Below are 15,347 nucleotides of genomic sequence, written 5' to 3' on the forward strand. Positions count from 1 at the left end.
GGGGAGGGGCGGCCAGGGCACTGAGGGCCAACATGTGTAATGTGATAACAATTCTGTCTCTATGACCATTAGCAGATAAGCACAATACAAAAAAAGAAATGACATTTGGTCTAGTTTACTAAAAGCATTTACCATGTGCAATTTTGGGGTACACTTTTTTTTTTTTTTTTGCTTTTCAAGAACTATAGAAAGGCCTTACGTGATGGAGCCACTGGTACAGGGTACTGCCTCCTCTTGCACTTGCTGCCTCCCTTCCTTTCTAGCGGTGTGGGTGCATTGTAGGGGAAAGCCCACTCTTGCCTACCACACCCAGGGCTGCCCGCCAGGAGGCGCCCTCCCCCTTGAACCCAGGCTGTGCGTCACGTGGAAGGAGAGGGAAGGTGCCTTGTACTCTCACTGTTAAAACTCTGGCCCACGAAGGGGAAGGCGGGAAATGAGCCAAGAACCTGCGCCACTTTGTTCTGATGACGGTGCCGCGATGCTGGTCGTTCACCGGCGAGCTCGGAGTCCAATTCCAGGGCCGTGGATCCATTTAGGAGCCCTTAACCAGAACTGTATAGAGCCCTGGTGGCTCTGTAGGATAAGCACTGGACTGCGAACCACAGGATCGGAGGTTCGAGCCTGCCAGCCATTCTGCTGAAGAAAGATGAGGCTTTCTGCTCCCACAAAGATTTATAGCCTCGGAAACCCTAGACAGGGTCGCTATGGGTCGGACCGACTCCATGGCAGTGGGTTTTGGTTTTGGTAACCAGAACCGCGTAGGTCCTTAATAGACGAAGTGGTATCTTTGTATCAAGAAGTCCCTTTAAGGTGGACTGTCTCAGGAGCGTCCTCAGGTGTTTCCCCTGCCCCGTTGGGTTGGTCCGTCCCCAGGTGCCTGGTGCAGGTGGCCTGGCAGGTGTCCGCCCCTCCCAAGCCCCGCCCCTTCCCAAACAAACCGGAAGCCACGCACTCTCCTGGAGGCAGCACCTCCTCTTCAGGGCTTTTGCAGCTGCAGCTTCTGCCAAAGGTGTCCCTGGGAGGCAGAATCCATTAAACACTGGACTACTAACTGAACTCACCCCGAGGCAGCTCGGAAGTCAAGCCTGGAGATGTGCTTTCAAGGGATCACAGCCTTGGAAACCCCAAACAGCAGTTCTACTCTGCGCCACGTGGGGTCGCCAAGAGTAAACAGGAAAGTTAACCAGTCAGTCCCCTCCGGTCAAAGAAAGCCCACTGTACATACCAAAACTTTCAAGTCTTTCTATGTTGCATGCATTAAAATGCCAAATAACGATTGGAAGTTGCCCGTTCCGATCGGTCTGCTCACCGGTCACCGTGTGACCTCTCCCTTCCATTTATTCCCATGAGCTCGGTGGAGGCCAGTGCACACCCAGGTCTCAAGAGGTATTTTTATGTGTTTTTAAAAAAAACTTTTTTAAAGGAGCCTGACACCTGCGTGTCAGCATTTGGAGACATGCCCATGATTTTTAAAAACGTATGTTTACTTATACTTTTTGTTGTTGTTCTTTAACTAGATTGTGTTTAATTTATGTGCAATCTTTATAATATATGTATGCATTATAGTTTCCGCTATCATCTTTTCTTTTATGACATTTTTAATTTGATCTTGCGCTGATTATAATGCCAGTGAATGTTGCTGAATTCTTTGTATATGCAAATTGCAAGATCTAATAATACATTCTGATGCAAGGGATAAATCTTCACTTTGACTTTCAGCCTGTGCTTCTTTATTCAAGTCGTTTCCTTTCATTCTTGTGCCTCACATCTTCTTAGAGAAGACATTCAGTAGGAGGTGAGAAGTTTATTTATATTTATTGTTGTTGTTTTTAGGCGCCTTTGAGTCCGTTCTCTGTACAACGGAACACAACACGGTCTGGTCCTGTATCAACATTTGTTGTTTGTGCCCATTTGATGCTGCCACTGTGTCAGCCCATCTCATTGGGGGTCTTCCTCTTTTTTACTGACCCTCCACTTTACCAAGCATAATGTCCTTCTCCAGGGACTGGTCCCTCCTGACAATATGCCCGAAAAACAAGAAGAGAAGTCTCCCCAGCCTCGCTTCTAAGGAGCAATCTGGCTGCACTTCATCCAACACAGATTTGTTTGTTGTTCTGGCAGTCCATAATACTTTCAGTATTCTTCACCAACACCATAACTCACATGCATTGATACTTCTAAGGTCTTCCATATTTATATAGATATTTTAAGATTCTTAAAGCTTTGCTCGGGATTACCATATGATCCAACAATTCCACATTTAGATGTAGACCCAAAAGAATTGAAAGCAAACATTCAGACAGAAATGTATACAGCAAGGTTCATTAATATCAGCACTGTTCCCAGTCATCAAAAAGGTAGAAGTGACCCAAATGTCTATCAACAGAAGATGGAATCAACTAAATGCGGCATATACTTACAATGGAAAATGATTCCACCATAAAGAAAAATGAGTTTTCAAAATTATACTTGATGGCTGAAGTAAAAATGCTAACACTCAGATGTGATTTGAAATTAATGTAGCAGAAATATTTAGGGCAAGCAGATAAGCAGGGGGAAGTTAGAGGGGTAAAGAGAAGACACTAGTTAGCTGTAGTATGTTATGTGTATATAACTGAATACCTATAGCAGCCACTGGAACCCTGGTAGTATAGTGGGTTACACTTTGGGCTGCTAACCACAAGGTCAGCAGTTCAAATCCACCAGCTGCTCTTCAAGAGGTTCCTGAGGCTTACTGTTCCCATGCAGATTTATAACCTTAAAAACTCTATACAGGGTCACTATGAGTAAGGACCGACTCAACCGCACATAGGCAGCCAATTGTAGTAACCATTCAAAAAGCTATGTTGTTGCTAAGTGCTTTGAGTTGGTGACCATTAGCGACCCAGTATAGGGTTTCCAAGGAGCAGCTGGTGAGTTTGAACCACCACCTTGAGGTTCAAACGACTTTGCAGTCTGGCGCATTAACCCACAGTGCCACACCAGAACTCCCAAAAAGCTATATAGAGATATAAATTTCAAAAATAAAAAAGTGTAAAAATTGCTCAAGTAACCCACAGGAGGGTATGAAAAAGATCACAGAGAAAAAAACAGAACAAACAGAAAACAGACAAATAAAACGACAGACTTAAGCTTTAACTTACCAATAATGACAGTAAATGTAAATTACTTAAATGCACCAATTAAAGATAGAGATTGTTGTTAAGTGCTGAGTCGGTTCGGACTCACAGTGACCCTGTACAGGGTTTCCAAAGAGCAGCTGGTCGGCTTGAACTGACAACCTTGTAGTTCGCAGTGCAGTGTTTATCCTACAGCGCCACAGTGGATTTAAAAACATAACCCAACTATATGCTTCCTTACAAGAAACACATTTCAAATGTAACACCATGAGTGTGTTGTTGTTATTATGTGCCGTGGAGTCCGTTCCGACTCATAGCCACCCTATACAGGGTTTCCGAGGCTGTAAATCTTTCCGGGAGCAGAAAGCCTCATCTTTCTCCCGTGGAACAGCTGGTAGTTTCCAACTGCTGACCTGAGGTTAGCAGCCAATTTCATAACCACTACCCAACGAGATGGGTTGGCCAGGTAGCAGCACTGATGGACTCAGGCAGGCGTGACAACACTAGTGAGGTTGGCCCAGGATCGGGCAATGTTTCTTTCTGCTGTGCATAAGGTCGCTACGATGGCACCTCACAACAACAACGCTACATGTTGAAAGTAAAAGGGTGGAATAGATCTATCAGATAAAACTTCAGAGTAAAGAGGATGTCCTCCCTCACTAATGCCTCATATTCCCATTGCTTTTCCCATCAGAAATGCCATGGCTTTAATAGAAGGCACAGTGAATTTAGATGAAGCAAAAAGCGAATTGTGATCTTTTTTTATTATTATTATTTTGCATATGGGAAAAGCACTTAGATAAATTTCAGTTCTCGTCATTTGCATATTTTAATATGAACGAAGAGGCTCGGGGTCTGAGCTGGACAGTTGCAGACAGTGGGAGGTACTTCCTGTACATCATAGTCCGGCCCTCTTCACACGCCCTCCTGGACCGATGTCCTGGAACCCCTGGTCCACTTTAGCATTTCACCCCCCTCCTAAGCCCGGGTTAGCCACGCCGCACCTCTGTCCCCAAACGGAGCCTCTACTCTAGCTGGTCAGGTGCAGCTGGATGAGACTCTAGCCCATTCCTCTCTGCCCACCTCATGGAGAATATGCTGGAGTCAGGTCATTCCTCCCCACCCCACCCCCGCCCCAACCCACGTTCCTATAGCTGGAGGGAGGGCGGTGTCTTGAAGCAGCACCAGGGAAATGTAAGGGATCTTCTGAAAAGGGCGGGTAGAAGCCGCCCACCTGACAGGGTAGAGACGCCACCAGGTGTGGCAAGGAGGAGACCTGTCTCCTACAGGGCCATCAGTTCTGACACCACTGGGCGCCTCCTTCCTGGACCTGAATTTCACTAACAGCGCAGCGTGCCCCCTTGGAGTCCTGGAGGAAACCCCGGACCAGCCCCAACATCTCACCAGGGCCTTGTCCCGGGGCCTGCTCAAAGGTGCACCTGAAGGACCAGGTGTGCTGACCTCGCACAGGTGCTCGCTTGAGGGGAGGGGCGGAGGGATGCGTCTGAGTTCTGCGTCTCAGCCCATGACACTCAAGTGCAGCCCCCTCCTCTGCCTTGTGTCTGTCATGTGACCTTCTTTGGGCCGGTTCAATAAATCCATTCCAGCAGGATTCAAAAAGAAACCAGTATGGCTCTTTCCTGCTCAGCGCCACCATGGCTCGTGGTCCCAAGAAACATCTTAAGCATGTGGCTGCCCCCAAGCATTGGATGCTGGACAAACTGACTGGTGTGTTTGCTCCACGCCCATCCACTGGCTCCCACAAACTGAGAGAATGCCTCCCACTGATCATTTTCTTAAGGAACAGACTTAAGTATGCCCTGACAGGAGATGAAGTTAAAAAGATCTGTATGCAGCAGTTCATTAAGATTGATGGCAAAGTCCAAACTGATGTAACATATCCTGCTGGTTTTATGGATGTTATCAGCATTGACAAAACCGGAGAACATTTCCGTCTGGTCTATGACACCAAGGGTCGATTTGCTGTTCATCGTATTACACCTGAGGAGGCGAAGTACAAGTTGTGCAAAGTAAGAAAGATCTTTGTGGGCACGAAAGGAATCCCCCATCTGGTGACCCACAATGCTCGTACCATACGCTACCCTGATCCCCTCATCAAGGTGAATGATACCATTCAGATTGATTTGGAGACTGGAAAGATTACTGATTTCATCAAGTTTGATACTGGTAACCTGTGTATGGTGACTGGAGGTGCCAACTTGGAAAGAATTGGTGTGATCACTAACAGAGAGAGACATCCTGGCTCTTTTGATGTAGTTCATGTGAAAGATGCCAATGGCAACAGCTTTGCCACCCGACTTTCCAACATTTTCGTTATTGGCAAGGGCAATAAACCATGGATTTCTCTTCCCCGAGGAAAAGGTATCTGCCTTACCATTGCTGAAGAGAGAGATAAGAGACTGGCTGCCAAGCAGAGCAGTGGGTGAAATGTTCTCTAGGAGATGTGAATGAACAAATCTTTACATAATTAAAGATATTAAACACACACACACAGACACACACACAAAAAAGAAACCAGTATGCCCATCTCGGCTCCCAGGGCAGAGATGCCCATGTAGGCTGATGCGCTATGCTTTCGAGGTCTAGCTACAATTGGTTAATTTGTCTCAACAAATATGCTAGACTTGGCATTGTCAGTGATCCATCACAGAATGTGATTTTAGACTCGTTCCTGAAGACAGAGGCTGACAGGAGAAACCCAAGTCCTGGGAAAAGAAACATACAAGTCATGTGACCGTCAAACCAAGATGCCAGACCTTGATCACAAAGCATCTGTTGGGAAGAAGCAGATGGTAAGAACCAGAGATGAGCAGTTTAATACTTTAGGACTGTTTTGTTTTTGTTGTCGTTTGGGTGAAAGCTGACAGAGCATATTAGTTTCTCTTTCAACAATTTATACACATTTTATTTCCTGACATTGGTTGCATTCCTTCAATATAATAAGACTCTTCCCACTTCCTCCCGGGCTTTCTCACTTCCATTGGTCCTTCTTCCCTGCCCCTTCCCACCTCCTGAGTTTTCTTTTTTGAATAAATTCTGCCTATTCAGTTTCCGAGGATTATTCTATTAAGGAGTTGCTCCTCAATGGTGTTACTATTTGTTTGGCTGAAAGTTCAGTTCCACGTTTGAAGGGTGTTCAGGGCCACCGTCTCAGGGTCCCAGCATTCTCCGTCAGACTAAGATTATCTGTACAGGTGACTTTGAGCCTCTCATCTCCTAGTCTTGTAGACGCTTTATAGATTAAACATGGTGTCACCATGAGGCATAATTGTCTTGATGGCAACTAACAACAACAACAATAGATGTAAATTTATCTCCGCTAACATAGGAAGCTCTGGTAGCGTAGTGGTTACGAATCGGGCTGTGAACCTTAAGGTCGGCGGTTCGAAACTACCAGCTGCTCCGCGGGAGAAAGATGAGGCTTTCTACTCCCGTAAGGATTTACACCCTCGGAAACCCTGTACAGGGTCGCTATGGGTCAGAACCGACTCGATGGAACTTAACAACAACAACATAAAAGATATGTTGGAGCCCTGAAATTTGTATCTGGGAATGTGGCCTTATTTGTGGAAATTGGACTTTTCTTTGCAGATGTTAATGAGGCCAGACCGGAATCCAGTGGGTCCTACTCCCTTCTGAGTGGGAGAACAGAGGGGAAGATGCAATCTGTGGCTTGATTTCTGGACTGCAGCTTTCATAAGTGTTTGGATTGTGGATTGTGGAGCCAAGCAAAATGAAGCCTTTGAAAACTTCAATGATACTGTTTGATGATTTCTGCATTCCATTGGGTTGCCTCTATTTGGAATGGACACAATTATGGATCTCTTCCAATCATTGGCCTGGTAGCTGTCTTCGAGATTCTTAGCGTAGATGAGTACAAAGATTTCCGTTTGTAGTCCATCAATCCCCGGCGCTTTGTTTTTTGCCAGTGCCTTTAGTGCAGCTTGGAATTCTTTCAGTATCATTGGTTCCTGATCACATGCTACACCAGCCATTACTTTCGGATACAGTTGCTCTGTGTATAGCTTCCATCTTCTTTTGATGCTTTTTTCATCATTCAATATTTTACCCATAGAAATCTTCAATATTAGAAGTTGAGGGTTGAATTCTTTCTTCAGTTCTTTTAGCTTGCAAAATGCTGCACGTGTTCTTCCCTTTTAATGTTATAATGCCAGGTCTCAGCACATGTCACTATAATATTTCACTGTCTTCTTGAGCTATCCTTTGAAAGATTCTGTTCAGGTTTTTTACTTCCTCATTTCTTCCATTTGCTTTAGCATCTCTATGCTGGAGAACACGTTTCAGAGTCTCTTCTGGCATCCATTTTGCTCTTTCTTTCTTTCCTATCTTTTTAATGACCTTTTACTTTCTTCCTGTATGATGTTCTTAATGTCATCCCACAATTTTTCTGGTCGTCATTAGTGTATAATGCATCAAATCTGTTTTTGACTGGGCTTAGTGGTCAGAATGAGACCGGAGCAACCCGAGACTATGACCCTCGACCACCCTTCAGGTCTGGAAAGGAACTCAACCTCTTAGCCCAATTTGAAGCCAAGCACTAGATAGATACACGGGAAAAACAACAAATACTGCTCACCATGGACTGGTCAATCATTCAACTCACTAGGGCAGCATTTACCTAAGGACAAAGTTGAGAAGGGGTGGGAAGGTGAGGAAGCAGAATAACTGTTGTCACCTGGAGAGGACTACAACCGCTGAGATGACATGAAGGATGTGATTTGTTGAAGGTAAAGCTGATGATCTTGTTTGTAAACCTTCATTCAATTCACACACAAAAAGTGACATGAAAAAAAAAATTTTTTTTAATAAAAAATATCTGTTCTTGAGATAGTATCAAATTCAGGTGGGATGTGTTCAAAGTCCTATTTTGACTCTCGTGGACTTATAATTTTCTTCAGCTTCAGTCTGAACTTGTATATGAGCAATTGATGGTCTGTTCCACAGTCCACCCCTGGCCTTGTTTTGGCTGGTGATATTGAGCTTTTTCACCATCTCTTCCCACAGATGTAGTCAATCTGATGCCTGTGTATTCCATCTGGTGAGATCCAGGTATATATAATTGCTTTTTATGTTGTTTAAAAAGATGTTTGCAACGAGTAAGTCACTGGTCATGCAAAATTCTATCATGCAATCTCCAGCATCATTTCTATCACCAAGGCCATATTTTCCAACTACTAATCCTTCTTTTTTTCCAACCTTTTCATTCCAACACTGGTAATGATCACTGTAGCTTTATTGCAAGTTTGATCAATTTCAGTCTGAAAACGTTGGAAGAATTCTTCCATTTCATCATCATTGGCTTTAGTAGTTGGTGTGTAAATGTGAATAACAGTGGTATTAAGTGGTCTTCCTTATAGGCATATGGGTATTAGTCTATCACAGACAGCATTGTACTTCAAGATAGATCTTGAAATGCTCTTTTTGATGGTGAATGTGATGCCATTCCTCTTGAAATTATAGTTCCTGGCATAGTAAACCATGTGATCATCAGATTCAAAATGGCTAATGCCAGTCTCAGTTCACTAATACCTAGGATATCAATTTTCATGTGATCCATTTCATTTTTGGCAATTTCCAATTTTCCTATATTCATACTTTGTACATTCTGTGTTCCGATGATTAATAGATAATTTTCAGCTTTTTCTCATCATTGTGAGTTATGCTTTGTCAACAGATGAAGGTCCTGAAAGCTTTACTCCGTTCATTTCATCAAGGTCAACTCTACTTTGTGGAGGCACCTCTTCCCCAGTTATATACTGAGTGCCTTCCAACCCGAGGGGCTCATCCTCTGGCACGATATCTGGCAATATTCGGGTGCTCTTCATGTTTTCATTCCCGGCACTACATCTGACAAGGTCCCGCTGCTATTCATGCTGTCACTGGATAAACATTCAGAAGTAGTAACTTCTCCTTCCTAGTGTCTTAGTCTGGAGGCTCCACCTTGTTACCCTGCTATTGTTTCAAATACTGGTGGGATATCTTCCAGCATCACAATAACACAAGCCACCTCAGTATAACAAAGTGACAGACAAGTGGTGGCATTGTCCCTTTAGGACACAATAAAATTGTCTTCTAGGATGAGCCACTGGACCACAAAGTCAGTTTGAACCACAAGGTCAGCATTTTGAACTCACCAGCTGCTCCTTGGAAATGCTACACAGTTGGAAATACTGTGAGTTGGAAAACACTCGACGGCAGTTAACAACAGTCCTTACAGGAGGTCTGATGTGACCCTACAGGATAAGCTGGACTAGAAACGGAAAGGCCAGAGGTTCAAACCCTCCACTTGCTCCTTGGAAACCCTATACAGGGTTGCTATGAGTCAGAACCAACTCAACAACACTTACCAACAATCTTTATATCTGCAACATCTTTCGTTCTGAGTGGCTGGTGGGTTCGGACTGCTCATCACACATGCTTTAAGGCAAAAAAAGAGTAAAAAATAACTTCTAGTTGTTGAGAAATTTCTATGAAAAAAGATAATCATAAAATTGAAGCTCATAGAAGTTACCAAACCACACATCCAATAAGTGAGCATTTATCTCGTCCCATCTTCTTAAATAGAAATGTAGCCTTTGTTGTTGTTAAATGCCATTGTGTCAATTCTGACTCAGGAACCCTTTACAGGATTTCCAAGGACTAATTGATGGAGTTGAACCTGCCTAGTTGAATGATAACTTGTTTTAGTCTGATGTCTCCTTTCTCCGAATAGGACTAAGTGTAGAAGGTGGCATGTGGGAGTGGGTTTTTAAAAACACTGTGTAGTCCTTGAATGAGCCTTTCTAAACCATATCTACAGCCCTGTAAGATGAAAGTCACCATCCATGTACTCTTGAAATATTGTCGGAGACTAGAAAATGTGCTAATAGATTTCAGCAAGCTTTTGGCTAGAACTGAACCTTAAAGGAATTTTTTTATTAATCAGAATATTCCATTCCCCAGGCATTCAGTTAATTGAATTTTTTCTGAATGTGAAGTTCATAATTAGTACAAAGTCCAAAGTGTTAGTCGAACAACTCAATCATAGCAAAAATCCCATTTTATAGTTCCTTGAATTTTGCCTATTAAAAATGGCAAAGTTCTTCTTCATATAGTCCCAGAAACTCCATTATAAGAAGAAGACATTGCATCGGGACTGGAAGAAGACTCATTAACAACTTGCTATATTCAGATGACACCGCCTTGCACTGTTGAAAGTGAAGATGACTTGAAGCGCTTACTTATGAAGACCAAGGACTACGGCCTTTAGGATGGATTACAGCTCAATGTGAAACCAAACTACTGACAACTAGACCAGTGAATAACATGATAAATGGAGAAAGCATTGAAGTTGCCAAGGAATTAATTTTACTTGGATTCACAATCAACACTATTGGAAGCTACAGTCAAGAAAGCAAATGACATATTGCCTCAGGCAAATCTGTAAAAAACTTCTTTAAAATGTTGAAGAGCAAATATGTCACTTTGAGGATTAAGGTGCTTTATGAGAAGCTATGTTATTTTCAGTCCTATCATATACATGTGAAAGCTGAACAGTGAATAAGGAAGACCAGAGAGTTGATGCATTTGAATTATGGTGTTAGTAAAAATTATTAAATCCCATGAACTGCCAGAAGAATAAACACATTTATCTTGGAAGAAGTACAGCCAGAATGTTCCTTAGAAGCAAGTGTGACAAGACTTCATTTCTCATACTTTGGACATGTTATCAGGAGGGACCAGTCCCTAAAGAAGGACATCATGCTTATTAAAGTAGAGGATTAACAGAAGAACAAATTCTCAATGAGATGGAATGACAAGAGGCTGCACCAATGGGCTCAAGCATAACATTAATTGTGAGGCAATTGCAGGACCAGGACGTGTTTGTGCTGTTGTGCACGAGGTCACTATGAGTTGGATTCGACTCAATGGCACCTAACAACAACAAAATGATATATTTATACATCATACCTTCAAACAAGTGCCTCATTAGGAAATGTGTTCTCCTCTTGAAACAGTCTTCCCACTCTTGTATACTGGCATGTGGGATCAATTCAGTCATCACACGCCAGGTGAAGCCTCTCAGATGCCCCTTCCCCTGACCATTTTACATCCCTCCCTCATGCCTGATATACCACTCTACATTTTGACCTATATTACAGCAATTGAACCAACAAAAGTGTCATGTATTCAAGACACCCCTAGATTCATGCACGCCTTCAGCAAATATTGACGTTTGTATACCTGGCTGCGCCCTAGGCAGTGAGGTGACATCAGTGGGCAGACAGGACACTGCCTCGGTGTGTGCATTTGGGTGTGGCCACCATATGATGCTTGCCATCCCCACCTCAGGTACCTGCCAGCAGGTACCTACAAAGTGCATCCTAGATTATTCTTTAGGAAGCTGGGTCAGGAGAAGTGCAGTTTTCCAAGCGTCACACTTTCCGGCAGGGGCCCAGGACACAAACTCATGTCTGCGGAAGGGATCTCCCCCCTCAGGATTCACCCTTCTGCCAGGGGCAAGATAGTAATCAGAGATCCAGGAGAGTCCTCCTTTGGAGTTTGCCATGTTATTGTTGCGCAAGTTGATGAAAGTGGCGCCGTTTACTGAGTTGGCTTTTTGACTCCACATGAAATCAAAGTAATTTTTTATCAGTAAAAACGAATAAGCTAAGAAGATGGAGACTGTAAAATGAGGACAGAAACCGATACCAAGTTCTGAGTAATTTATCAGAGTTCACCGACTGTAAATTGTTGTTGTTGTTGTTGTTAAGTGCCATCGAGTCGGGTCCGACCCATAGCGACCCTATACAGGGTTTCCGAGGGTGTAAATCTTTACGGGAGTAGAAAGCCTCATCTTTCTCCCGCGGAGCGGCTGGTAGTTTCGAACCGCTGACCTTAAGGTTCGCAGCCCGATTCGTAACCACTACGTACAGGTGGCTTTTACATTGACAGTCGTCCTGGGGAAGTAGTGTCTTAAGAATTTCCCTTACATTGATCGTTTTCTCGCGTTGTCAAACATCACCACGGACAGCACCTCGGTCCCCACTGGGTACTGGAAGTCCTACCCGCCAGACTCTTCCCCCAAATATAACAGTCTCAGTCGGGAACAGCCCCTACCAGAAAGACATCCGCCTCCACCACTGGGAGGCTTGGCGGGAAGGTTCTGCGCAGGCGCGGGAAGAGACCAGCGATTCAAACATCGGGCGCGCTCGGCTGCGATTGGCCGGTTCTACAGGGTTTACGAGAGGCAGCCAATAGGCGCCTTGGGTGGAGCCGTTGCGCTGGGATCACAGCCCTGGAGACAACCTCGGAAGCCTGAGGGTACCGGGGCAGGGATGTGCTTGTTTAGCACTTGGCTGGCTCCGGTGTCTGGCCGCCCAGTGTCCCTATTGCACCAGACCTAGGGTGCCTCCACAGCCCCGCCCACCACGCAACCCCGCCCCTCCACGTCACCCCACCCACCAGGCTCAGAAGGACGTTCAGATGATACGGGTGCCCGAAAGTGAGAAGCCCCGGAAGTAACCATTGACTCTGGGCCTTGGTGGGCTAACGTGGCCTGTGGACGTCTTAGATGAGAGGAGCAGCTTACTCCCTAAGGGACGAGGACACTGAGGGGTGGGGCCCCCCAATGCGTGGACCGGATGTCCCCCCAGGGTCAGCAGAGGGACACTCCTTTATCCCTTAGGCCCTGATTACTAGAACCCAGCTGACCGGGAGGACACAGCAAGTGACGGATAAGATGACTCACTTGTGAGCCAGTGCCTCCTAAGCCTAATTTTAAGTCCAGACTTTTCTTCAGTTCCACACCCAGGGAGCTAACCACTGGTTAGCACCAAGTGGGCGAACCATATCCGTTCCACACCATTCACCTGTCTGTAGCCATCCCAAGCATTCTGATTTTCTGCCAATCTCACTCTGCTCTAACAAACTCCTGGATTTCCCCTCTTCGCTAGTGAGCTACCATCTCTAACTCCAAACCCTGAGCTCCCTCTCCCTCCATGAGCACGCCTTCATCTCCAGTCCCTGTTCTGTCAGCATCCCGTGTCCCCTAAATATGCCGGCTGTGTGCACCTGTGCCTTTGTCCGCGCTGTGTCCTTGTTCACCCGGCTCCTTGGGTCATTCAGCTTTACACTTAGCTTGAGCTGCTTCCTTTCTCCTCCCCAAACTGGTTTTGATGCCCTTTGCCTTGCAGGGTGCTTATGAGACCAACAGTACCTATACTTTTTCTCAGATGTGTTAAGTGTTGTAACTAATGATCAATTGAGGCTTCAAAAACCAGAGAGAGAGAGAGGTTTTGGCTTTCTCCAGTGACTATTTCCCTTCGCATCCTCTAGCATTTGCATTCTTAGGAATCAGCTCAGCTGCTCATCTTCTCTTGTTCAAACAGTGCAAACTTGTTTTGAGACCTGACTGCTTGGAAAATGGTCTGGGCTGGCGGCTGGACAGGGACTGGCTCCTCTGAAGGCCAGTTAGAAAAGGACTATAGCGTGTTAGATAAGGACTACAAAACCCAGCCTGTGATGTACACCCTTGTTCATCATGTTCCCCAGAGCACAAACGGTGGAAACGGCCTATCGACAGACAAATGCATCAACAAAGTGTGGCACACACGAGAAATCAGATACTGTACAATATACAATGAGGAACCCATGAAACAAGGCTGAGTGGAAAAAAATCACAAAAGGGCAAATGTTGTATAGCCCCAATATTATTTTTTTTTTAAGATTACGTCCTGGTGTGACGCTGTAGGATAAATATCAGACTGCCAACCGCAAGGTTGGTGGTTCAAACTCACCAGTCCTTCTGCGGAAACCCCATACGGGTCACTACGAGTTGCAACCAACTCAAAGGCACTTCTCAGCTGTAATTGTTAAATGGCAAGGATAACTACACAGAAAGCAAAGTTCTTTGGTGGTTATCAGGGCGAAGAGGGAGGGGAAGTCACTTTTCAGAAACTTGTTCCTTTTAGTGATAGGAGAGGTAACCCTGAACACGGGGGAAGTCAGCACTTGACCCAGGTAGACAGACACTAAAAAGCAAACGAGAAAAAGGGAGTTTTGCTAAACGTTGTAACATACACAAATTTGCAACAGTAAGAACCAAAAAACGCATATGATTACACAGATATGGAAGCATGTGTATCAGGCATGTGTGAGCACTGACTCATAGTGACCTTATGCACAACAGAAAATGCTGTTCGGACCTGCATCCACCTTTTTCTTACAATCATTGTCGCTTTAAGCCCATTGCTGCTGCCACTGTGCCAATCCACCTCACTGGGGGGGGGGTTTCCTCTTTTTCACTGACTCTCCACGTTACCAAAAATGATGTTCTTCTCTAGGGACTGGTCCTTCCTGATAATATATCCAAAATCTGAGAGACCAAGTCTGGCCATCTTGGCTTCCAAGAAGCATTCTGGACTTCTTCCAACACAGACTTATTTGTTCTTTTGGCAGCCTATTTGTACTTTTAATATTCTCCAACACCATCACTCAAATGCATCCATTCTTCTACAGTGTATATGTAGGCATATGTACCTACATGTTTGTGTGTGCTGCCTATATCCATATATGAGGGGGGCTTCAAAAAGTTCATAGGAAAATTCCATTTTCTTTTATCATATTTTCCCATGAAGTTTTTGAAGCCCCTTCATATGTAACAAAGCACACAGGGGCAGTTACTGAGGCTTCCTAGACATTATCTCATGGGATTGGTTTCCTGGGCTAAAAGGGTTAGGACTTTACTTGACAATCTAGTAATTGGCATAACTTAGTTCATAAAAATTATGTTCTAACGTTCTAGCAGCTTCTGGGGTCTTTGAAAGGCTTGCAAGCAGCCACTTAAGATACCAACTATTCGTTTCATCTGAAGCAAAAGAGGGCAGGAGATCAGACTCAGAGAAGTCACTAGTCAGAGGACCAAAGGCTCCCAGAAACCCGAGCCTCTTTTAGCCTGAGACCAGAACTGGATGGTGCCCAGCTCTACTACCAACCATTCTGACCATGGACACAATGCAATGCAGGTCCCAGATAGAAGGGAAAAAAGTTGTAGAACAAAACAGGCCAAACCTCCTGGGCCAACAGAGGTGAGAGGAATCTTTGAGACAATCACCTTAAGGTATCATTTGAATGTGGCACTGAACTCATTCCTGGAGGTCACCTTTCAGCCAAAGAAAAGATTGAAACAATGCCACCTGTACTGTG

The 15,347-nt window shown here is 44.7% G+C and overlaps 1 pseudogene; it reads left to right on the forward strand.

Moving 5' to 3' along the window:
• Nucleotides 1–4,774: 4,774 nt before the first annotated feature.
• On the forward strand, nt 4,775–5,566 carry LOC102837101 (annotated as a pseudogene).
• The last annotated feature ends 9,781 nt before the right edge of the window (nt 5,567–15,347 follow it).

Source organism: Chrysochloris asiatica, unplaced genomic scaffold (assembly GCF_000296735.1).
Source record: "Chrysochloris asiatica unplaced genomic scaffold, ChrAsi1.0 scaffold00105, whole genome shotgun sequence".
Classification (NCBI taxonomy): domain Eukaryota; kingdom Metazoa; phylum Chordata; class Mammalia; order Afrosoricida; family Chrysochloridae; genus Chrysochloris; species Chrysochloris asiatica.